The 21,615-nt window shown below is 40.3% G+C and overlaps 1 protein-coding gene across 2 annotated transcripts in view; it reads right to left on the bottom strand.

Annotated features, from left to right (window-relative positions):
* GNB1L (G protein subunit beta 1 like) overlaps window positions 1-21,615 on the bottom strand; it is a 43,568-nt gene that overhangs the window by 21,570 nt on the left and 383 nt on the right. The gene's annotated exons all lie outside the window — the stretch shown is intronic.

Here is a 21,615-nt window from a genome sequence, read left to right as displayed (position 1 = left end):
CCTCAGATTAATAGTGCAAGGTGAACAATTTACTTTATTGCATTACATTCACTGTCTCCAGCGTTAAAATCCAGCAGTCTGAGCTTTCCAAACACAGCGTTCCCATGCTTCCAGCCAGCAGCCCACTGCAGTCGACTGGGTGTTGTACCAGTGAAGCTATGAACTACCCTCCGCCCAAGAAACACCCTTAGAGCAGGGCTGCCTACAAACACCCTGGCCCTTCCTTGTGCAGCCAGCTATCGCCTTGCTGGCACGTGAGTTACTGGAGTAGCAAAGGCAGGTCAGGAGGGTCCCAACAGCACCTGATGCACCTCACTGAACTATGCCAGAACGCAGCGGGACTCGGAAACATCTTAGACATCCCTGGTTGACACAAAATGCTGCCTGGTTAGCTGGCACTTCTAGGAAGTGGAGAAGAGTTTAGGGCTACGAAGCCCCACTTAATGAATAGCACTTCCACATATAATTAAAGGAGCTGCCAGACAAATCTGCACAAGTTGAATGAGTTAAAGTTCACCTCATCTGACTGCAAAAGGGGATTTTTATAGGTTATTGACTGCAAGAGGTCTGAAAGCAGGTATATGGTTTGGTAAACAAATAATTCTTCAGACGTGTTGTGACAAATTTTTAGGCCCGGCTTTTCATTTTGTATGTACAAATCAAAAAGTGACAGAATGCACTGAAACAGGGAAGTCAGCAATATAAGGGGATGCTGTGAGACAGTCACCTGAAGAAATCCCTTGGCACGTGAGGTGACAAATAACTGACAGTACAAAGAAACACCTTTTTGTGTCCTGTAACAAGCTAACGTGCACAAAACACTTGGGGAAGAATGAATCAGCCAAAAATTAGAATCCAAAATTAGAAGCCAGGCAGCCTGCCTTTCACATTCCTACCCCAGTCTCCCGAAACGCAAGATACGTGTGTTGAACACAAGGACAGAAACATGCACTAGTAAAAGTAAAATCAGTAGACGCTTGTATAACAACTGCCTGCCCAGATCGAGAGATGCGGGAGCGCTACGCAAATAGCTGCAAAGGTCAGAGCCCCAGAATATGTGAAAATTCACTTGTCAGTCAAGTAACAGCGCTGCTTTCAGCTTAAAGCTCCCTTTGATACCTTTGGTGCTAAATTAGGATATAAACTGTATTATACTTCCAGGATTTCTTTAAAGTGAATTTAAAAAATAATTTATTACAAGTGGAAATTAGAAATCAGCAGAAATCTTTAAATCAAGAGATTGATTTAAAGCAGAAATTTGAATTAGTAGAAATTTCTGATTTAACCAGTAAAATGTACTAATAAAGCACTCTTACTTTTCAGAAGTAAGGATAATCAAATTATTTCTCTTAAGTTGGTTGCTTTTCGTATTACTACCTACCTATGACTAGCAAAGTAGAGATTAAGCACAGTGATGTACATTTGTCATATGTGACTTCAAAACCTAGAAAAGTAATTAAAAAAAAAAAGCCGAAAAAATCGCCAGGGTGGACTGGGAGCGTTCATTAGCGCGCTGTGCCTGCACTGCAGAATACAAGGCCTAGGTACTGCAGATAGGTTTCTAGATAGAATTCTCTTGCTTGCAAAACCTGCTAGTTAGAGACCCGTCAATGTCAAAGATGATTTAGATGACCTAGCCATACGATCCTCTATTAACCGATATCATAAACCTGTTGCCACACAGCCAACATTACAGCTGACAAGAGCCCTTCCTTTAATAGGCTGGGAACACTAAATGCTGTCAGAGCTTTCATTCGAAACAGTGACCAAATCATTTCTAATGACTAACAGTGACTGTCTGCTCAGAAAAACACTTCAGAAGCCTTGCTCGGAGAAGTGCTGAGAACCTCCCTTTCCATTGACTTTAAGGGAAGGTGGAATTCATCCTCTCTCAGAAGGTCCCCAAAATTACCTTCTCTCCTGACATTTAGGCAATGAACGATGGAAGTTTCCACATTTCAATTGTGATAGTCAATGGACAGATAGCAAACAAAATTGCTTATCAGCAGTTGGTGACAGGCCAAAAAATCTTATGGGAGCAGAAAAGAAAATGACTAATAACCATCACGCGATGCAACATATTTTTAATGATTTCCACCCGGATAATGGCTCCTCACAGTGTTAGCACCTTTTTTGTCTCTAGGTATCCCCTTACTGAATGAGGCTAACCCACAATATGTTACGATTTTAAGTAATGAAGTTTGCAAGAAAAATGTATGGAAATGTCAAGTGTGTAACCTTCAGGAATACTGAAACCCAGGCTTGTGTCTTGAGGTTCACTTTCAAATACTTCTATCTGCAATTTTTTAAAAAGTCACTGTACAATAATTATTTCTGGTATGAAAACATATATTCAGCATGGGAACAAAACTAAGAATGATTTTAAATATTTGAAAGACACTGAAGTTAGCATATGGATCTCATTGCCACTTACACATTTTGGTCACTGAAACAAAAAGCTATTAATCAATATGTAAAATCCATAAATTAACATAAACATTAATCATTCTAATACTCCCACTGTGTCGGACTGATAATTTTTTTTCAGTCTTTCATTCTGACATATTCGCCTTCAGCTATCAGCTGGCTGACCTTTTTCAACACAGTTAAACATTTTGGGCATTGCAAATCTTACTGAAGTAAACATTTTGGAGACAGCCAAATATCATGGATACGTTTATGCCAAAAATACAGCGTCTGAAAACATGAAAGCCCCTGCCTCACATATCGTTGCACTAGCTTTTAATAAGGGACTCTAAAATACAGCATGAAATACAGCTGAAACAGATGAAATTCTAGTGTTTCATAAACAGGTTCATTTTGCAGATGAGGGAAAAGGCACCCATCTGCTTCACTTTCTGAAACCATTAGCTGCTTGGAAAAGGGCAATGATGTAACCACAGGCAGCCTTGTTTAGAGAAATAAAACAGGCATAAAAGCCCATAGTAGTTCAGCTCTGCAACACACGCTCCACAAAATTAATTAAAAAAAGACAACAAATGCTGAATCACCTTAGAAATGGAAGAATATGAAAATGCACAATATAAGAGAAAAGAAGTATTTAGCCAACTGTCTCTCTATACCATATCATTAGACCCAAAATGAATTTAAGTGTGTACGCTTGATAAATCATTGTAATCTAGCAGAAAACTGATAAGCGAAGGACCATCAAAAGATTGTTTTGAGTAGCCTCTAGTTCAGCCACGTGCACAATCTGTGAGCCACGGGACTCTGTCTGCCCATCCTCCTTAATTAGGGGTGCTGCATAGTGAGCATCAGTTACAAATCTTTTGGTTCTGAGAGCTAATAATGTCCTCAGATAGCATGGGCTTAATTAAACATCTTCCAGACATTTTAGCAGACGTTTCCTGCAATAATCTTGTTTAGTAACAAACTATTAAAAAGAATTGACAGAGAAGAAATATATCAAGTTGTTACAGCAATTGAAGTTATTTGGGCCAGAATTATATGTCTGCAATTAAGGATTCTGTAACTCAGCAATTAAAATATCACTTTATTTGAAAACTAATTAATTCTAAACACATATTTTTCCCATGACAAACTTTTATGATTATTTAATTTATTCCTTTCTAATTACACTTTAATTAATCTACTCTTGTATAATATTATACTGTTTTTCTGGCATTTGACCAATGAAGACAATAAATTGATTGCAGTTCCGTTGCGCAAGAGCAGAAACTGTCATGCCAGTTTCAACACCACGCTTATTTATTTGTCTGTTCTATTACTTTTCTTTTCCTCCCACAGGGCATAGGAACATGAAACACAGTACAAATCAGATGACATTTTGTCTTCTATACTTTTTTCTTCAAAGCGTGAAATATAACTTAAGAGCTTTTAGTATTAAGGAAATATATATGCAACATGATATTGCATAATAAAAATATAACCTATAGGAAATTAACTTTAACTTCCAAAATGCATCGCACAATGCCTTATCAGCTGATTCCTGATGTACAGGACCATGTCCAGAGCTGCCAGAAACGGAGCTGTTTCTGTTGTCATTGAGCTCTGCTCAGGATCTGGCCTGATACGGTCGACAATAAGGGAGAAAGACACCAAACCCCATTTTCATACTCACCTTAAAATTACATTCATTTCATTACCTCAGTACTTTTTACAAGACACTGCATTTTAATTTTGTGTCATTACCTTAGATTCAATTGAAGCAAAAGTATATAAATTCTTTTCTTACCCTATAAATATTTGGATTAAACTCTGGTAAAAGAACTATTTTATTACACATGGAATTAGCAGTGTTGTATTTTAGTTTGCTTTGGCCACACTTGAAGTAAAAATGACTTTTGGTCACAGGCAGGAGTCCTCAACTTTCTCTGAGTATGAACATCCCTGAAATTCACATTTGGTGGGAGGAGATACTGAGTAGTGACGCTAATGAAGACACAAAGCGGCAATCTACTTTTCATGTACTTTTAAAACTCCGGCTCGTGTTCCTGACTGTGTGCTTTCTTCTGCTTATGAAATAACCCCCTATTGCAAACGCCTTACCAAGAGCGAGATGCCTTGCAGAGGTAGGCAATTAAATTAAAAAGCACTGCAAGTTGAGCTCTGACAGTGTTTTCCAAAGTACTTCCTTTTACTTTAATCATGCAGTTTACATTTCATAGAATTAAAAAGACAAGTACAAAATACATTCACAAAATACCTATTCATTAAAAGAGGAAAAAAGATTCTTCACTTAACTGAACAGGCTAAGTACCTCACCAGCATTGCCAGAGCAGAAGATACATTTATCTCGGAATATTGTACCTGTTTCCTACCTCCCACATTTATATTCTCAATGTTTGTTTCATAACAGCTAAAAAATATACTTTAAAATTGCAAATAGCAAATGGGACAAGTTGACGTGAACATGGAAAGAATATTAAATAAGCAAAGGTAATTCCTATTTGTGTCTGGCTTGTGTTTCGAATTCCAAATGCTAGATCTGATCTACACCAGTCCAAACTGCTGGATGGTGTCGGTGAGACTGCTCAGACGAGGAAGGCTTTGCGGGATTTATTCATTAGATCAGTATTTCATAGAGCATTTTCTCTTTAGAAGGTTCCTGCTTCTGTGTAAAGTACAGCACATCTCTGAGACCAGCATTATTATGGGTCATTCTTTGTCGATGGAGAAACTGAGGCAGGGGCAGTAAGTGACCTCCCAAGGCGGCACAGTCGCGAAAATGGGGTTAGGACCCCGCACACCGACTCCAGTCCCTTCCCACAGCCAGTGAGACTCGCGTGCCATGTAGTATTTTAAGAAACAAAGCAGTGTGGACAGTACCTTAACCTGCATCAATTCATTAGGCTAAAACTTTAAATCCTTATTTAAGTGAACTCTCAAGGTCAGATGCAACTGTGTTTCAATAAAGACCGTACCATTTGGTACAAATATTTACTTCCTCCAAGACCCCTCAGTGTTTAAAAAAAGGGAAGACTTAGTGTTATGCATATCACTTTTAAATAGATCAAAGTTACAGATTACAAAGTATTTTTACGCTACGAAACATCCCCCAAAATTCAAGCTTTATTGTATGTGTCATTTGTCTATTCAGATGCCCATCCAATACAGCGTATTTGGATAAGCCAAGTTATTGGAGAGCAGATTAGTCCAAGAGTTCTAATAAGGCTCACTATAATTCCAGTACAAACAGGAATGACATTTACTAAGCAAATATTACCTAAATATCAAATTTAAAAAAAATATATTAACAGTTTAGTCTAAGCTTACACTTCAGGTACAAACCCACAATTGTTCTTTCATGCCAGTTTGATCACATAAGTCTCTATCCATTTTGCATAAGCACGTAGGATGCATTAGTTAAATATGCTCATCTCCAAGGCTCTGAGATAAGAGTAATTGTATGTTGAACAGTTAAATTGTTAAAACATAAGGGATGTTAATAAAAAACTGGTCCTGCATTTAACAGTGCTCAAATGCTGATGATGCCTAATTCCCAGTTTCTAGTAGTTTCCAACGCCTGCAATGTTCTGATCCGTTAGTTTCTCCATGTTTGAAAGAGTGACCCTAACCACTATTTAGCAAATGCAGAGAAACAAACCCAAAGTTACAGAAGAGAGTTACAGACTTTATACATGCAACTTCAAGCTTCACTCCTCTTATCCACTATAAACTACTCCTGACCAAAAATGTAGCAAAAAATGCAAAACTGTTTCACCACTTTAATTTGAAACTTCGAACAATTCTACAGTACCTGAACTTGAACTCCCAGCCTTTGAATGTGTGCTTAACAGCCCCCTATTGTACCGCACTTTTATGCTGGCAGGAACTGAAGTGTCAATCTTTCATCAGATAATCAGATTATGTCATGTTCTGACCAAATTCATTAGGAAACTTTTACCAACCCTATTATCTCAACCCAGAAAATCTAGATCAAAGTATAACCGATTTTACAGTACAATAAAACTGTTATAAATATTTAAAGACTAATTAAAAGGCCTCTTTTGTTAAAAGTAAATAAATAATTGAAAGCTACCTCTTCTTATAAATGCCATTGAATGCAACCATATTTATCTCGTGCTTCTCAGAAAAACAGGACCTATGTATGGTGGAGGGTGGGAAGAAACGCACTCAAAAGCAGTCATTTGAGAAGATGGAGGGTTGCTAGACTTTTAAATCATTTGCCCAAAGTAAGTCACACCGAGTGCTCATCCTAGTGAGAAAGCATTAACCCCTGAATGGCTTTGCTAACTCCATTCATATGGGACAGTCACATGCAGATGTGCTGGATGGACACTACACCCAAAAGGAGAGAAGAAATACTCTTTAAGGAAATCCTACTTCAATGAGTAATTTCTCAGTAAATGCAATTATAATTTGTTTTCTTCCTAAAATACGCATGATCTTGTCTCCTAAGAAGGTAACTAATGGATAATTGAGTTTGGCAGATGTATTTCCTGCTTTTTGAGCATATATGACATCTTCATCAAACAGACACCGAACACGAGAGTACCAAATCTTTCCTCTTGCCTCCATTTCAGGTGGATAGCAAGCATGGCGTAAGAGGGAATCAAAGAATTCGTCTTAATATAATTAACAACAAGGAACTGAGTTTAGGCTAATCCATGAGCAGAAGCAGTGACAACAAATAATGACAGGGCAGTCATCAATATTGATTTCACATATTTTTCAGTACTACAATCAGATTCTCCATCTGTAACTCAAACTTTAAAAGTATGATAATTTACGGAAAGGAGATTAATTTAGCCATTTTGAGTCAAAGACGTATTTCATAGCTTCATCCCAAATCCTGTATATTGTTAGGATCCCTTTCCCCTTTGAAGACTTAGTGAATGATTGAAGCTTCTACTTTCTGAGAAACAGATAACACAAGACTAGTAATCTGACTCTAAGCCACTGGATAAAGGCAGTTTGTTTCCTCTTAGCCCGTCTGTCAACACCTCTTCAGTAATTAGTCCTAATTATTACAAAGGGCTAGCCTCCCATTCGCATTATTAAATCAGAAATAGTATCATAGCCAGGTATCTTTCAACGCCTACCAGACTGGCGACCTTCGATTTCATTGAATCTTCTATCAGTATCCGCCTTTGGAAGAGCCTCGGCAGTAATTTTAGCATCAGCTTCAAAGATGCAGATCCCACAGTGGAATTCCAGGGATGCATTCATACACACACCCACATCATGTGACAGGAGAGCAAGCAACACAATTGACCTTTGCATTGTTCTCTAAACTCCCGTGATATAAAACACACATCTCTCTCTTATACAATAGAACTGGGTTTTTGCCTGCATGCTTAGAAGTGCTCCTTTGAACTAAATGCTGATAGAAAAAATAGTGAAACTGTGTCTATAAAGATGTGGGTCAAATCTTTGTTAAGAAAGGAATACATCTGAAACATTTTTCAGATCGAGATAAATTTGCAAGAAGTAAATAGTAACTAAAAATATGCATAAATGTATTTAAGTGTGAAGAAGATTTAAAAGGCTTCTTTTGCTTGTTTTTGCTCTATAGCTGAAGTACTTCCCCAGAACACTGGAAAACAAGAAGGACGATGACATCAAAACTCTCACAGAACCAAAGCTCAATTGTCTGTGGCTTTAGTCTGACAGTTTTAAGCTCTTCATTTGTGTTAACATTTATTTAACTGAAACAAGAGAAAAAAAGATACTCCTAAGAACCAAACACTCAATTTCTTTTGATTAAAAGCCACACACGTTTCCCAATAGCACATCTGAGACCAATAGTGCGGATTTGTTGACACTGGATTTCCCATCAAGAGCAGAGCGCTACCAGTTTCCTCAGACACACGAACCAACCTGAGCTGCGCTGGTACAGTTTATGGCTTCTGTCGGTATCTACCAAAAGTGTGTGCCCAGAGCAGAAGAGCTACGCAAATGTGCAAAAGCCTCCATATGAACAAATCCCATGTCCCCAAACTAAAACAGAGAATGGTTTTGTCAATATGCTTCATGTTTCAAAAAATAAAGCATAAAAAAGACAATTTTTTTCTTTGCAAAAAATAAAGACCTTTTCTGTGTCCTATATTAAAGTGAATTACTGATTTTTCTACCCCACCCCCGCAGGTCTTCTCTAAATGCTACAGATGTCAATAACAAACAATAGCTAAAGAAATTTTTAAAAAGATATAAATAATAAAAGAGCTAGCTACTATACAAGAAGCAGTAGCCTAATATTTAGAGTGCGACTGAGTGAGCAGGAGTTGGGCAGGCACTGACCAGGGTGCACGGGGAGGGTGCCCCCACCTGCAGGGATGCCACGAAAGCCCAGTGTCTGGAACAGGGACCACAGCCCAAGGTCTGGGCCCCTGACCTGTGGATGTGGCCGGCCCAAAGTCCCTCTTCTGCCTCATTCTCTCAACTTGGCCTACTTGGAACTAGCCCAAAGGCTTCTCAGTAGCATGCAGTATTGGAGCATAAAGAAACTACTCTGATTCAGCTTCCTGCATACTTGTCCTGCATACCTTCCTGCTAGAGTACTCATGGCACCATACAGCTTCACTGCACCTGGATGGTTTTTCACTTCAGAGATAATTAAAACTCACTGCCAAGAAAAATAAACACCAAACTTAAAATTCATTTTCCAAGTTGTACATTTTCCAAATAAATGCCATGTTAGTAATATGCACAGTAACAGGCAGGCATTTGGCTATCAATGGATCAGACTTCAAAATACATTCATATTTCAGGTATCGAGAATGCAGTATTAACACACTTGCTACCAATTTTTTCCTGATTATGACGATTCAGCGTACTAACAGTAAGAACCTTTCGAAGGAAAACATCGTATGGTTCTAGTACTGCAGAAAAAAATGCCCTGCAGGGTCAGACAACTGGTCCATCTAGGCTAGTATCCTGTTTCCAACAGCAGAATGATATTTAGAGATGCTATTTAGGGAAAAGACAGAAGCCTGGCTGCTTTTGCAGTCCATTCTGCCCCATACTCCTCCATGCACAATTGTTGTATTAACGATGTTACAAGGCACATATTTTCACTGTTCATTTGTAGTCCTGTTGCCTATGAAATTGTTTAATCCCCTTTGAACCTGCTGATACCGCTGCTTTCACTACCTCCTCTGGCAAGAAATTCACTATTTGAAGTTTCAGAAAATGATGGAGTATTTTCTTTTATTTGTTTTATACCTGATCTCCTACTAGCTTCGCTGAGTGCCCTCTAGTTCTTGCACTGCAAGATTTGGAGGGCGATGGTTCCACATTCAGTTTTTTCATCACTTTCATGATTTTGTAAATCTCAGTGATAAATAACTGTCTTTCTCTCAACTAGAGTACCAGCTTGTTCAGTCTCCTCATATGACAGTTGTTCCATTTCCCCCAATCATTTCAATTGCCATTTTCTGCACATCTCTAACTCCACTGAATCCATGTGGAAAAGCAGAGAACCGAACATAGTACTTCAGATATGAGCCCCCTGAGGCTTTCCTTAGTAGCAAAACAACATCCTTGACAACATAAATCTTCACTAGCCTCAAAAATCACACGTCACTTTCAAGAAAGGAGTTACTTCTTTCTGCAACAGATATAATTCCAGCTAATACACCTGGCAAAGGAAGTTATCTTTGCTCTCAGTAGTTTAGGATTTCTGCTGCAGGGCAAGCCAACAGAGAAAAGGCTAAGTGTAAGTGTACCGTCCAAGGATCTACATCCGGAAGAAATAGCATAATATTTTCATAGCACTTCCTGAAACACCTAGACTTCCTGAAATTACTGGTTAAAATCCCAGAGGAACTGATAATGTTCTCTGTCCATCCAAGCCTAGCACACTGCTTCCCTACGCCACTGCGTATCTTTAGGGGAAGAATTTTAAATTCTAGCCACTCTACATCAAGCTTGAGAGCTTTGGTTCATTTTTACAGCAATAAGCCCTGAAAATTCTCTTGCTGACTTGGGTCAAAATCCCTCTAATACATCGTGCTAGCAGCTGTTTCTCCCCATTCCCGGCTACTTGCATTTAAGTGGCATATTTTACAGTAAGTCAGATCCTTCCCTATTTTAAGGTTACTTTGTACTATGCAGAAATGTTGGAGTAGCAATGGGTTGCCTTTCCCCCTTGATTTTCACTTCATGTCATTAACTTTCATGGAAGTAAAAGTGTTTGGGTCAAAAAGAGGCAATAATTATAAAAGCATATGTGCACAATGTAATCTCAAAAGAAAAAAGAAATCAGACCCCAGCAGAAGGAACAAAAGGAAATATATCTTTGTTCCAGCTGCACGAGCCACCCAAGCACTGAGGAGACAGTGCTGAAATCCCCCCGAGGCTATGCACAACATCGCTGTGGTGTAACCATAGCTCTGCCTTGGCCTCGCTTCTGCCACCATGTGCCCAAGTCTACCAGCAAGAAGAACTCACTGGGACACAGAAGCCGTATCTCCCTGTGGTCACACAGAAATGCCTCTGTCTCAAAATGCCAATGAAATGGATGGATCCCATAGACTTTATCTGGCAGTTTTGCCCAAATGCAGAGAGGAAGGCCCCATGTTCCCAGGGCAGTCTTTGCAGGAGGAAATGAGATGTGGATTTCAAGAAATTGCTAGTGAACGACCTCTGCAAAGCAGAATATTCATTTTTAGACACTACACATTAGAATGTTTTATATAAATGGACTTCTGCAGTTTCCTCAGTTCCCATTAAGGTCCAAAATACTTACATACATCAGTAATGACGCAAAGGTGGCACCACTAACTCACGCTGATTTTAAAGAGACTACTTACATAGTGAAGATATTCACACACATCTGCAATAGCCATGGAACAATAACTTAGCAACTGGCTTTAGCTCTCTCGAACACAAAAGTCTTAATAATAATGTGTTTTGTATAAAACCAGATTATAGTTTAACCTGCAAGGTCTTTGGTATGTTCCTTTTTCAAGTCTGCAAGTACTAGTTTCAGGGAAGAAGTCTGTGCCAAAGTATATTATACCTACTGTGGCAATAAATTCTTCATGGATGAGGTTTTATACATAAATTACCTTCATTTGCAGTCTCTGAATGCTCTTCTAAATTTTATGGGATAATATGAATTACGAGCACCCATGTATTTCTTGCAGGTATAATGTGAGACAGATTTTTTTCCTACTATATGCAAAAGATTATGCAAGAGAGTTGTACTCTACACCTCTCTCCCCCCACCCGTGTTGAACAAATGCAATAACACAGACCAGTCAGTTGCTTATGAGACGCATATAGCCTGCTGTAAAGATACGTATGTATGACTTAGGCCTAACTAGGATTAAATATGAATCACATGGTTAAACAAAAGCATTAAAAATATCTGAAAGGTTTTTTCTAAACCTTATAAATGTAAGATTCTTTTGGTTTATTTATTGGTACATTTAGGGTTTGGCAAAATAACTCCTTTTAAATAAATTGTTCATTTAAAGTGCACAATTCATATTTAATTGAAGCTACCATTGTAATCTTTACAAAACTTGGCTGGATTTCAGTGGCTGGGCTTTAGGTACTTTGCTGGTTCTGCTGGATTTTTAAAACTCTAGAGATCTATGAATGGAATGGGTCTGTTCACTGTTATTATTAGTGTCTAGTAAATACTGTTGGTGACACACTAGAACCTAAATCCTAGCCATTCTTCATATATCTGTTGAACACTGGGTGCTTTGGACTCAGTTCATACATAACACTTGCCGCAGAAGAGAAGTTGCAGGTTTCCACTGGAGCTCTGATTTCAGGAATCACCAGGAATGTGAACTGGCAAACAGTAGCCAGACCCCAGTTCTGCAAACTGCTCTACCTCCACTGTCTGAATCAGCTTAGTTGCAAAGCCTTCAAAAGAACAGGTCCAGGATCAGCCATTCTTCTGCAAGGACATGCTCTTGGTCCATTCTACTAAACAGCAACAACCCTTCAAAATGCACCTACTCACAGCCCCCAAAACCAAGAGGTGAAACACAGCAGGAATGGCACCAATGGTATGGGAATGCTTGCCCTGCACCCACGACAGTGGGGGAAGGATCAGGCATGAAGGCTCATCAACAAGATCAGACAAAAGAGAAAACACTGAATCATATTAAAGTAATTACCAGAAAATAAGACTTCTGTAAAATATTTGCAATCAGCTAGTTCAAGCCTTCAGGCTCAGTCTTGTATTGGGCTGCATGTAGCGGCACCACCCCAGGAGGCGCTCCAGGAGGAACGGGTGACTCAGAGTCACAGTTCCTCCCTGGCTCCCTTCCCCTCGCTTGGTAGAGCAAATAAGCTCACCCCGTCCCAAATGCAGTGTACTCCCACGTTACTCCTAACAAGCTCGACAGTACAAAAAGTCATGGCCCAGCTCCCCCTCTGCTTGCCCCCCTCCTGTGACAGTGTGGGAAGGACCAGGCATGAAGACCACCTTGTCTCTCCACCTCATTGCCTCTCCTCTCCCATCTCCCCACACCCAAAACTGCTGCCTGAAGTGGCCATATGGGACACATTTACTTCCCACTCCTGCCCCAAGGTGCTAGTAGGGACAGGAATAATCTAGCATGGAGATAGTATCAGCATGAAAGAGAAGAGAATCCTAGTTAGGAAGAACATATGTCGTCACTAGATAATGATAACCACATTTAATGGGCATGAGCATGAAGGCATGAATTTCAGAGATTTCCCCCTTATTTTAAAAAATAGGGGGTTATTATAAAGATGCCCAATTACATCATCAGGCACTACACAATATTTATGGTATAAAATAACTATAATTAAATGCTAAGTGCTGATTTCAATTATTTAGCACTGGAGTAATAAAATAAGCAGGTGCCTTTAAAATGTTATTTTCACAGAGTAATCACAGAATACAAAAAGAGCTAAAAATGACCTGTCAGGACCTTAGACGTCCCATGGTGAGACAGGAGATTTAAGGCACAAGGATTCTCAGGCCCAGTGTCACAATTAAGCTCCGCGTCCCTCAGATCCACTTTTTTGCTGCAAGCTTACAGTGGAGGTAGTATATGGGAAGAGTGAATTCCTGCCCAGACTGGATTAGAGTTACCATATCACTTTAAAACTAGTCACTTGGGATAAACAAAGACTGAGACAGAGACTGAAAATATTAAAGATCTGAAGCAGCGAGCTAGTTAGCCCACAGTGGCCGTGTCTGCACATGCCATTCCACTGAAGGACCGGGGCTGTGTTCATCAGTGTTGGAAAACCTTGCAAGATTAAAAAAATAATTTTAATTAGAAAATTAGTTCCAAAACATAACCTTTATTGAGAAATATCATCCAAAATGTAGGAAATAAAGGGTATTCCCATGAGATATTCTCAATAAGCTATCTGTCACAGAGTGGGGAAAAAGACTGTGATATTAAATATTACTAATTCTATTTTGGGGCTAAATAAGAGTCCTGGACAAATGGTGATAAAAACATCCAGCAAGCAGGAGTGAAGCCATGGTAAGCCATATGCTGTGCTCTCCTTAAGCAGGATGCAATGCATGCTGTCCTGAACAGGGATACCTCCGTCAGGCAATGAAGGGAAGTGGCCGTGCCACCTTCCTTCCTTCTCGGTGTAACCGATGTTGCTTAAAGGAAAGGCCTCCAGCACAGCTCCAGATCCGCAAGGCTCAGGTGCTGTCAGTGTGCCAGACTCATCTGTCCAGGGCAAAATAATGGGTGGATGTGGAGCTCCTAGACTGCCTTCGCCTCATCTGTGCTCCTTGCAGAAGTTGGGATGGATGACAATGAAGAAGTCATTAATTTACTTTTGGCATTCTATTAAGATTTTTTTTTTTTGTCAAAAACCAGAATGTAGCCGCTTCCGTTCACATTTCTGACAAACTTTCGGTTTTCTACATAGATTTTCAGCCAAACAAAAGCTGAGCTGGAAATGTCCAGTTCAAACTAAATGTCCTGTAAACTAAATACGCCTGATTATTACTTGCTTCCTTACATGCTGCTTCTTTACCAAGGACAAAACACAGCTTGTCGAAGGACACATTTTGAAGCAGGAATAATGACCAACCCCACAGCTCCATTCTTATTACAAATAAAATACCCTGAAGACTTTCCATTAGCTTCAGTGGTTGGGAGGGAGTAGGAAGGATGATGCGTTAAGCTGCAATGGAGGAAGTACATATGTCGACTGGAAAAACGGACTATAAAAAGCTTTTCTGACACGAACACAGGAGGAAGTAACCAACACCCTCAATTGTTGGAGTGAAAGGTGGGAAGGGGCTAAACACACAGCTGGGGTGGGCGGGAAGGAACAATTAAAAAGGTCCTGAATGTTTCACACATTCCCAATTCCTCTCAAATTTGAGAGTCTTGTTCAACACAGTCAAACTATTACCAACAGCAGACCTGGCGAATCTCACACAAAGAGCATAAATGCTGTATAACAGTACCAGGCTGGAGACCTCTCTGCAGTTAAGACTGTGCGTCACCTGTTTATGTGGCACAGCACTATGGCTCTCCCTCTCTGCAAGCTGGGAGACCCCTCTGCACCTGGGACAAGGGATCAGAGTGCAAAAGAAAGGCCATGGTGCTGCGCTGCCGGAAAAGCGTGCGCCACCACAGCAAGCCACTTCTGCTCCAAGGGCCTTTGCTAAGCAGCAGAGTCCCCAGCTGCATGCCAGGAGCACATCCCTTCCAGTCACACAGTAACATGTTCACCCAGCTGGGAACCAACGTGGCATCATGTCATATATCGGGACAAAAGGATCAAAGGGTCTAACACAGGTGCAAGGATTCAAAGTACAGCTCCAAAAGGTCAAACAGGCCCATCACAGAAGAGAAAATTTATTAGAGCAAACAGGTAAATACTGGCAGGCCAAAGATGCAAACTCTAACAAGGCAGACTGAGGAAAAAAAGAGGCTGATGGTGAAGTTGGCTGCACTGACTGTGCCTCTGCTGGAGAGACCACTGCCATGGGCCTCTGCACTGGGCAACACGCAGTTGGAACCAGCCGTCGCAGATACAGGCTCACACGCTTCCATGACCCAAGTGACAGTCTCACACACCAAGTATTCTGATCCCTAGCAGACAAAGTCTCTAAGAGAGATCCAACCAAAAGAGAGCTCCCGTGATGATCTACTGCCACTTCAGCGGTCTCCTATTTTATCATTAAGGTAATTTTCCTTATCCATGAAAATGTCATGGCATTTAGCAAAGTCATAACCTTCTGGTTGCAGAGCTCAAATTCGTCAAAAACTATTTAATGAGTGCAATGGAGCCAGGTCAGAACACAGATACACAGTACATAGGTTCTACTAATCGTCACAAAATCATTCCTTCCCCAGCCAGCCATGGTATAAAAAGACAGAAAACTGACCTCAAATTAGGTACAGGTTTGGCTTTGTAATTAACCTGCACCTTCAAGGTCATTTCACTTAAAAATTTCTTACATGGTTTTGACCGTCTATGATTTATAAATGGCTACAAATTAAAACCAGAGAAGACATCACACAACACTCAAGTGGAAGCAGATAGCCTGCATTCTCTCCTGCCTCCAGAACACATCACCTTGTTTTGGAATTTTTTGAAAATAACAATTAGAAACACACTGAACACTTGGGCAACGCAGACCTACCAATCTGGGATAAAACTGCATTCTTCTTCCTCTGCTGCTTACTTGGCGAAGGTGTTAGCATTGCTTTGCCCAGGACAACAAAGATGGCAACACAGCTTAGTACTTCAAACACCAGGAGACTCACTACAGATGAAACCAGTCTGCTTTCTCCCTGCTGTTAATGGTCAATTCAAACCAGACCAGGATATTGGGCTCCTGAGTATGTTTTATTCCGCAGAAGGCACAAGAAGTTTTGTGATAGGCCATTCCCCGCCTTGATTGCAAATTGAGACTCCATGGCTTTACAGAGGTCTGCACAGGGACGGCTCTGAGCAGCCTCAGTCCTAGATGGCTCCCATCCTCCCACATTTATGTCTCTGCTCACTTTAGCACTTGGTTTCATTGTTTTAGTTGGATCTGTGGGTTTTTTTCACATTAAGTGTGTCCACAGGTCTTCTCCACAGCTCACCCTGTGTACACTTAAAATCCTTGATATATCTTGTTTGCAGCTCTACTTCTCCCACCTCCTAACTCTAACTAGGACTTTTTCCCCTCAAATAGTCTCACCACTTTCTCATGGCAAAATTGGCACTGTAGACTGCCAACTGATTCCCAACTATTTATGTGCATAGAGCATCGATTCTACAATCGAATAGAGATGCGATTCTACAATCCGAATGTAACAACAAAAAAACAAAATCCTCAAGTGCTTACACAATTCTTTCTAGGTCTCAAGAATTTACTCTCTTGATATTCAAACTCAAAGCCTGATGATAGAAACTTGCATTTTAAGGAGAGGCAAGTAGAAATTTCTCATCAACTGAACAAGTTGAGCTATGCTTCTGGGTATGTATTACAATATCTTTTTTGCATCACACCTACTCTGCTAACAACAAATACAGTAATACAAAACACTGGGCAAGGGATAGTTTTGTCAGCCACCAGCTAATCAAATGAAAAATTCTTAGGCTTAGAAAAATAATAAAAGCAGAAGCCAGCTGTGCATTTGTTGGATGAAAATCCCAGTGTCTCCCATGTTAGCTCATGTGCATTTCAATTTCTGGGAAGAAAATAATGGGAGTTTCTCCACCCTTTCTCATGTGAGCCATAAAACAGATTTATTACCTAGGATATATTCTGTGTTTTCTCCTGAGGAAAAAAGAAAGTGGTGGAACAAGTTCATTTTTTTCCCCTTCTACAACTAGGATTTTCTTTATAATAAACACAGAGCTTAATTTTGGTATCATATGGTCCTTCTATTTAATGCTCTGGTCACACTTTTACCTTTCTAAATCTTGAATTGTAGCATTTTCATTTCAGTGGGGAATATACAGCTGCTCCAGCTGTCTAAGCACGAAAAGTCTCCCCTAAGAGTATGTTTTAAAGCAGAATCCTTCCCTCCCCTAAATCAAAGAAATATAGCTTCTACTGAAAATTATGGAATAATTAAAAAAAAAAAAAGGCAAAACATTAGTCTTTGTTTCTTCCTTGCTCAGCTTTACCTTACACCCAACAGTCACCCAGCAGCTCTGGGAAACTTAGGCTGTACGCACAGAAGTTTTGGGCAAGGTTGCATCTCATCTGGGAAGGTTTTCCTGTACAAATTACTATTTTTTCACTCTAGCAGTCACCTTCTGACCTTTAAAAAATAAATCATGAAAGAAAAAATTTGCTGACTAAAAGGTTTTTTGCTCCTAAGACTCCAAATTTGCTTGCAGAACGATATTACAATTCTAAGGACCTGTGCTGGTAAATCCATTTATAGACAAGGTGGTTTCCCCTATAACTTTCACTTTTGCGATGCAGAAGAGACTGATTGATAGTTTAAATGCTTCTGAATCATGACATAGCCTGGATTCTCCAGTTTAGTGGCCTGGAAACTTTCAAGGCTAATATATGCCTTTTTAAACAACATCCAGTAATACCTCTTTTTTTCAGTAAATCTGTTGACTCTAATATCTGTAGCCTAAATGTGCTCTACGATCTACTCTTGGTGACTGGCCCCTATTGTTTAATGAGTCACTTCTCTCACCACAGCAAACCTGACATCTCTCAAAGTTCCAGTTCTTTCAAATAAACCTGTGACAATATGAGCATTTACACCAAGTCATAAATGGCATTGAAACAACTTTTGAAATGACAAGCTATGCCATCATTAGCTGCATATAATTAAAACGTACCACAGAAGTGCATTCATTACAGTTGTGAAATTATTTCTATTGCTTATGAACAGAAAAAACCCCACTTTTTATTGTACAACCGTGCTAGCACAGAGCTCAGAAGCAAGCTGGTTTGCTTGGGCAAATATTGTGCAGGTTTTTTTGTGGAATTATTTCTTTCTCGTTGCTTTGTGATCACTTTTACTGCTCCACAGAGACCAATAATTTGGGAAAAAAAACCCAGTAGCTAAAGTAGTTTTCAAGCTATTACTAATTTGAAACCCTTCATTTGTACTACCAAGTATATTCTAGTGCAGTCACGCTGCATTCTTACAAAGAAAGCATAAATCTATCCACACAGATATTTTTGGGATCAAAACACTATTACTGCTACTAAACTTACCTTTTTTCTGTATGAAGACATACACGCAAACATGTAATCCTGTGCTGAGGTTTCAAGTTTGTACAGCAGTAATGTATCACCATTACAACTCAGAAGAGGCATCCAAAAAGGAAAGTTCAACCTTTGTTTTATCATAACTGAATTTGTCTTCTTGATCTGAGAAATCTCACTGACATACATATATAATCCAACATAGCTACAACAAAACTATTTATTACAGAAGAGTAGTCATAGTAGCTGTTTTCCCTGACAAAGACAGTGCTTCATAGAATTTCATTTTGGAAAACCTGAATCTTCAGCACTAACTCTCCCATATAAGCTAATTAGCGACGACTGGTTTACAGTTCTTACTGTTCCAATGAGATAGTATGTTGTTACGGCTGAGCTTGCAGAGAAATAGCACTCAAATTAAAAATAAAAGGTAGGCAAACACAAAATGTAATATAGCCTGATGTACTATGTGATAAACAGCCAAAAAATTTGTCTCTTTAGAACGTAAGAACATACACGGGTCAGCAGTTTAGCGTTTCTTTGCAGAAAGAAACTCACAGTATTCTAAAATGGTCAGCAGGGTCAGGAAACGCATAACGTACTTAGTCAACAGAGCTGCTCCCTAGTTTCTTATATTTCTAATATTGTAATTCTAATGCTTAAAAATAAGTCTTTACACCAATTAACCAAAACCAGACTATTTATCTGATGTCAGAAACTGACTTCTACCCCACACATGCACCAACATAATTTCCATCTGCAAAATCTTTATAACTGATAATGACACATCTGAGTCAGAACAAACAGTGTTAGATTTCCTGATCACAGGATATTTTTACGACAAGAAAAAACTAGTTTACCTGTAAATCAATAAAAATGTTATTAGGAATCATTAAAGACCAAGAAGTTATTCCAGTAGTTTCTTTAAAATGTAGTAATTTAGTTAAAAATAAATAAAATGTCCTCTATACTCCATATAACTTATGCAGACAGGACATTATTAATGAAACACTCCCCAGTCATGGAGACCTCTCTAAAAGCCTCACAGAAATGCTACTAAAATTGGGGGTTGGTGGAAGAAGCTTTGGAAGAATGATAGGTCACAAAGAGACTGTGCTAAAAAACATGGAGAGCTGCTCTTCAAAAAGATTGCCAGAGAAAGAGTAAAAGTTACACACAGATTTCCATCTCTCACACCCTCTATTTTTTGCAGAGCACAAACCATGTCTGTTTTTTACCTTGTTCATTTCAAAATGAAGCTACTGAATCTGGACCTTAGATTATTTTCTACTGTAAGGTGGCATATCAAGGAGTTGTATTAGGCATTTTCTTAAACAACCAGCACTGGTTAAGAAGCAAAATATCCAGTAAAAGAGTCCAAATGTCAGGTATCAGTACGCAATGCCATCCAAACACTGCACGATTGCGTTCAGAATGCCAGCTAGGTCCATCAAATGCTATGCAGCAAACAAGGCACCCATGCTGAAAATACCTATAGTGTGGACTAATTCTCACACACTTGCCAACCGTGCAATACCTCGCTGCAGAATCAGACTGCCAGTAGAGGGAGCAAAGGCAAGGAAACCTGGGTACCCGCAACCACCGGTGCTACTGCACCCAGAGCAAGGAGCAGCACGCCCACGTTCTGCACTATGGGAAGAGAAATGAGCGGTGTTGATCTTTTCCATTCTCCTTCAACGAATCAATCTGAAAAATCCATTTAGGCAAGATTTGCTTCATTTTCTGATAGCAATCAGAGTAAAGCCCTAGGAGTTCAAGCCAATCTATTGAAGCAAGGCTAGTTTTTTAGATTCCTGAAGGCTAAATCTGAGTAGAAGTTTGAATTATGAAATTACAGTGTATTAATTATACAGTCACAGAATCACTCCGGGAGGAAGGGACCTTGGGAGGTCTGCAGTCTGATCTCCAGTTCAAAGCAGGGTCATCTGCGAGACCAGACCAGGTTGGTCAGAGCTCTATCCAGTTGATAAATACAATATTATTTTTTCATATTACTATATTATGTGTATTATTAACAACATTATGCTTTACTTCCACAAATTCTTTCAGCTGAAGGGTATTAAAATACTACTCATCCACAAGCCTTCCTGAGGACTGGACTGCCGTTAGAGAGCTGCAAACAGCAGGGGGAAGGCACAGGGCAAGCACCAACCCACCCAAGGCTTTGCTTTCCATAGACAGAACTGGGTGTGAAATTCAGTAGATGCATTTCCCAGCCTCACCTGTTTCTGCAGTGTTTACATAAGCTTGTTCACTGTCACTTACTTTTAAATACCTTAAAAACCTCTCATTTCTCTTGGTCCTAGGAAAAAAGTGCTGGTATTGTTATGAAAGAGTTGTAAAACCAACACACTGGAATTGTAAGCTCCGTTGCAACTAGGTTTGGTATTTATGGATCACTACTATTGCATATTTGATCGAGTGCATTCTGAACGCAAAGCACAAGGCATTAGTGTTACAGCTTCTAGAAGACAGCTTGCACATAGACTCTCCAGGCAAACTGCTTCAGAGCAGCTCAGCTGCAGTTAAGCAGACACAGACTCTAACCAAAATACGACTTTTATCTAACAGAAGCCTCACATCAGCCACAAGCGGCACATCTCGCTCAGGCGTCCGTCCCCTCCTGGGCGTCTGGCAGGCCCCGCTCGCTCCTCTGGCCGGGGCAGACTCTGGTGGGTGAGCCCTGGGGAGGGTACCCAGGGGAGAAGAGGCGAGGCCGGGATGCCCAGGAGTGCCGGCGGGAGGAGAGGGCCCGGGGGAAGCCCGGGGGAGGCCCAGAGAAAGAGAGGCGAGGCTGGGGTACCCGGGGGAAGAGAGGGCCCAGGGGAGGCCCGGGCGCACCCGAGGAAGGCCCAGGGGAGGAGAGGACCCGGGGGATGTGAGGCAAGGCCGAGGTGCCCGGGGGAGGAAAGGGCCCGGGAGAGGTGAAGAGAGGCCGGGATGCCCATGAAAGGCCCGGGGGTACTTGGGTCGACCCCGGCCGCCGCCGCCGC

This window comes from Phalacrocorax carbo, chromosome 15 (genome assembly GCF_963921805.1).
Source record: "Phalacrocorax carbo chromosome 15, bPhaCar2.1, whole genome shotgun sequence".
Taxonomy (NCBI): domain Eukaryota; kingdom Metazoa; phylum Chordata; class Aves; order Suliformes; family Phalacrocoracidae; genus Phalacrocorax; species Phalacrocorax carbo.
Note: the sequence above shows the minus strand (reverse complement) of the source record. Positions and strands in the feature narration are given on the sequence as shown.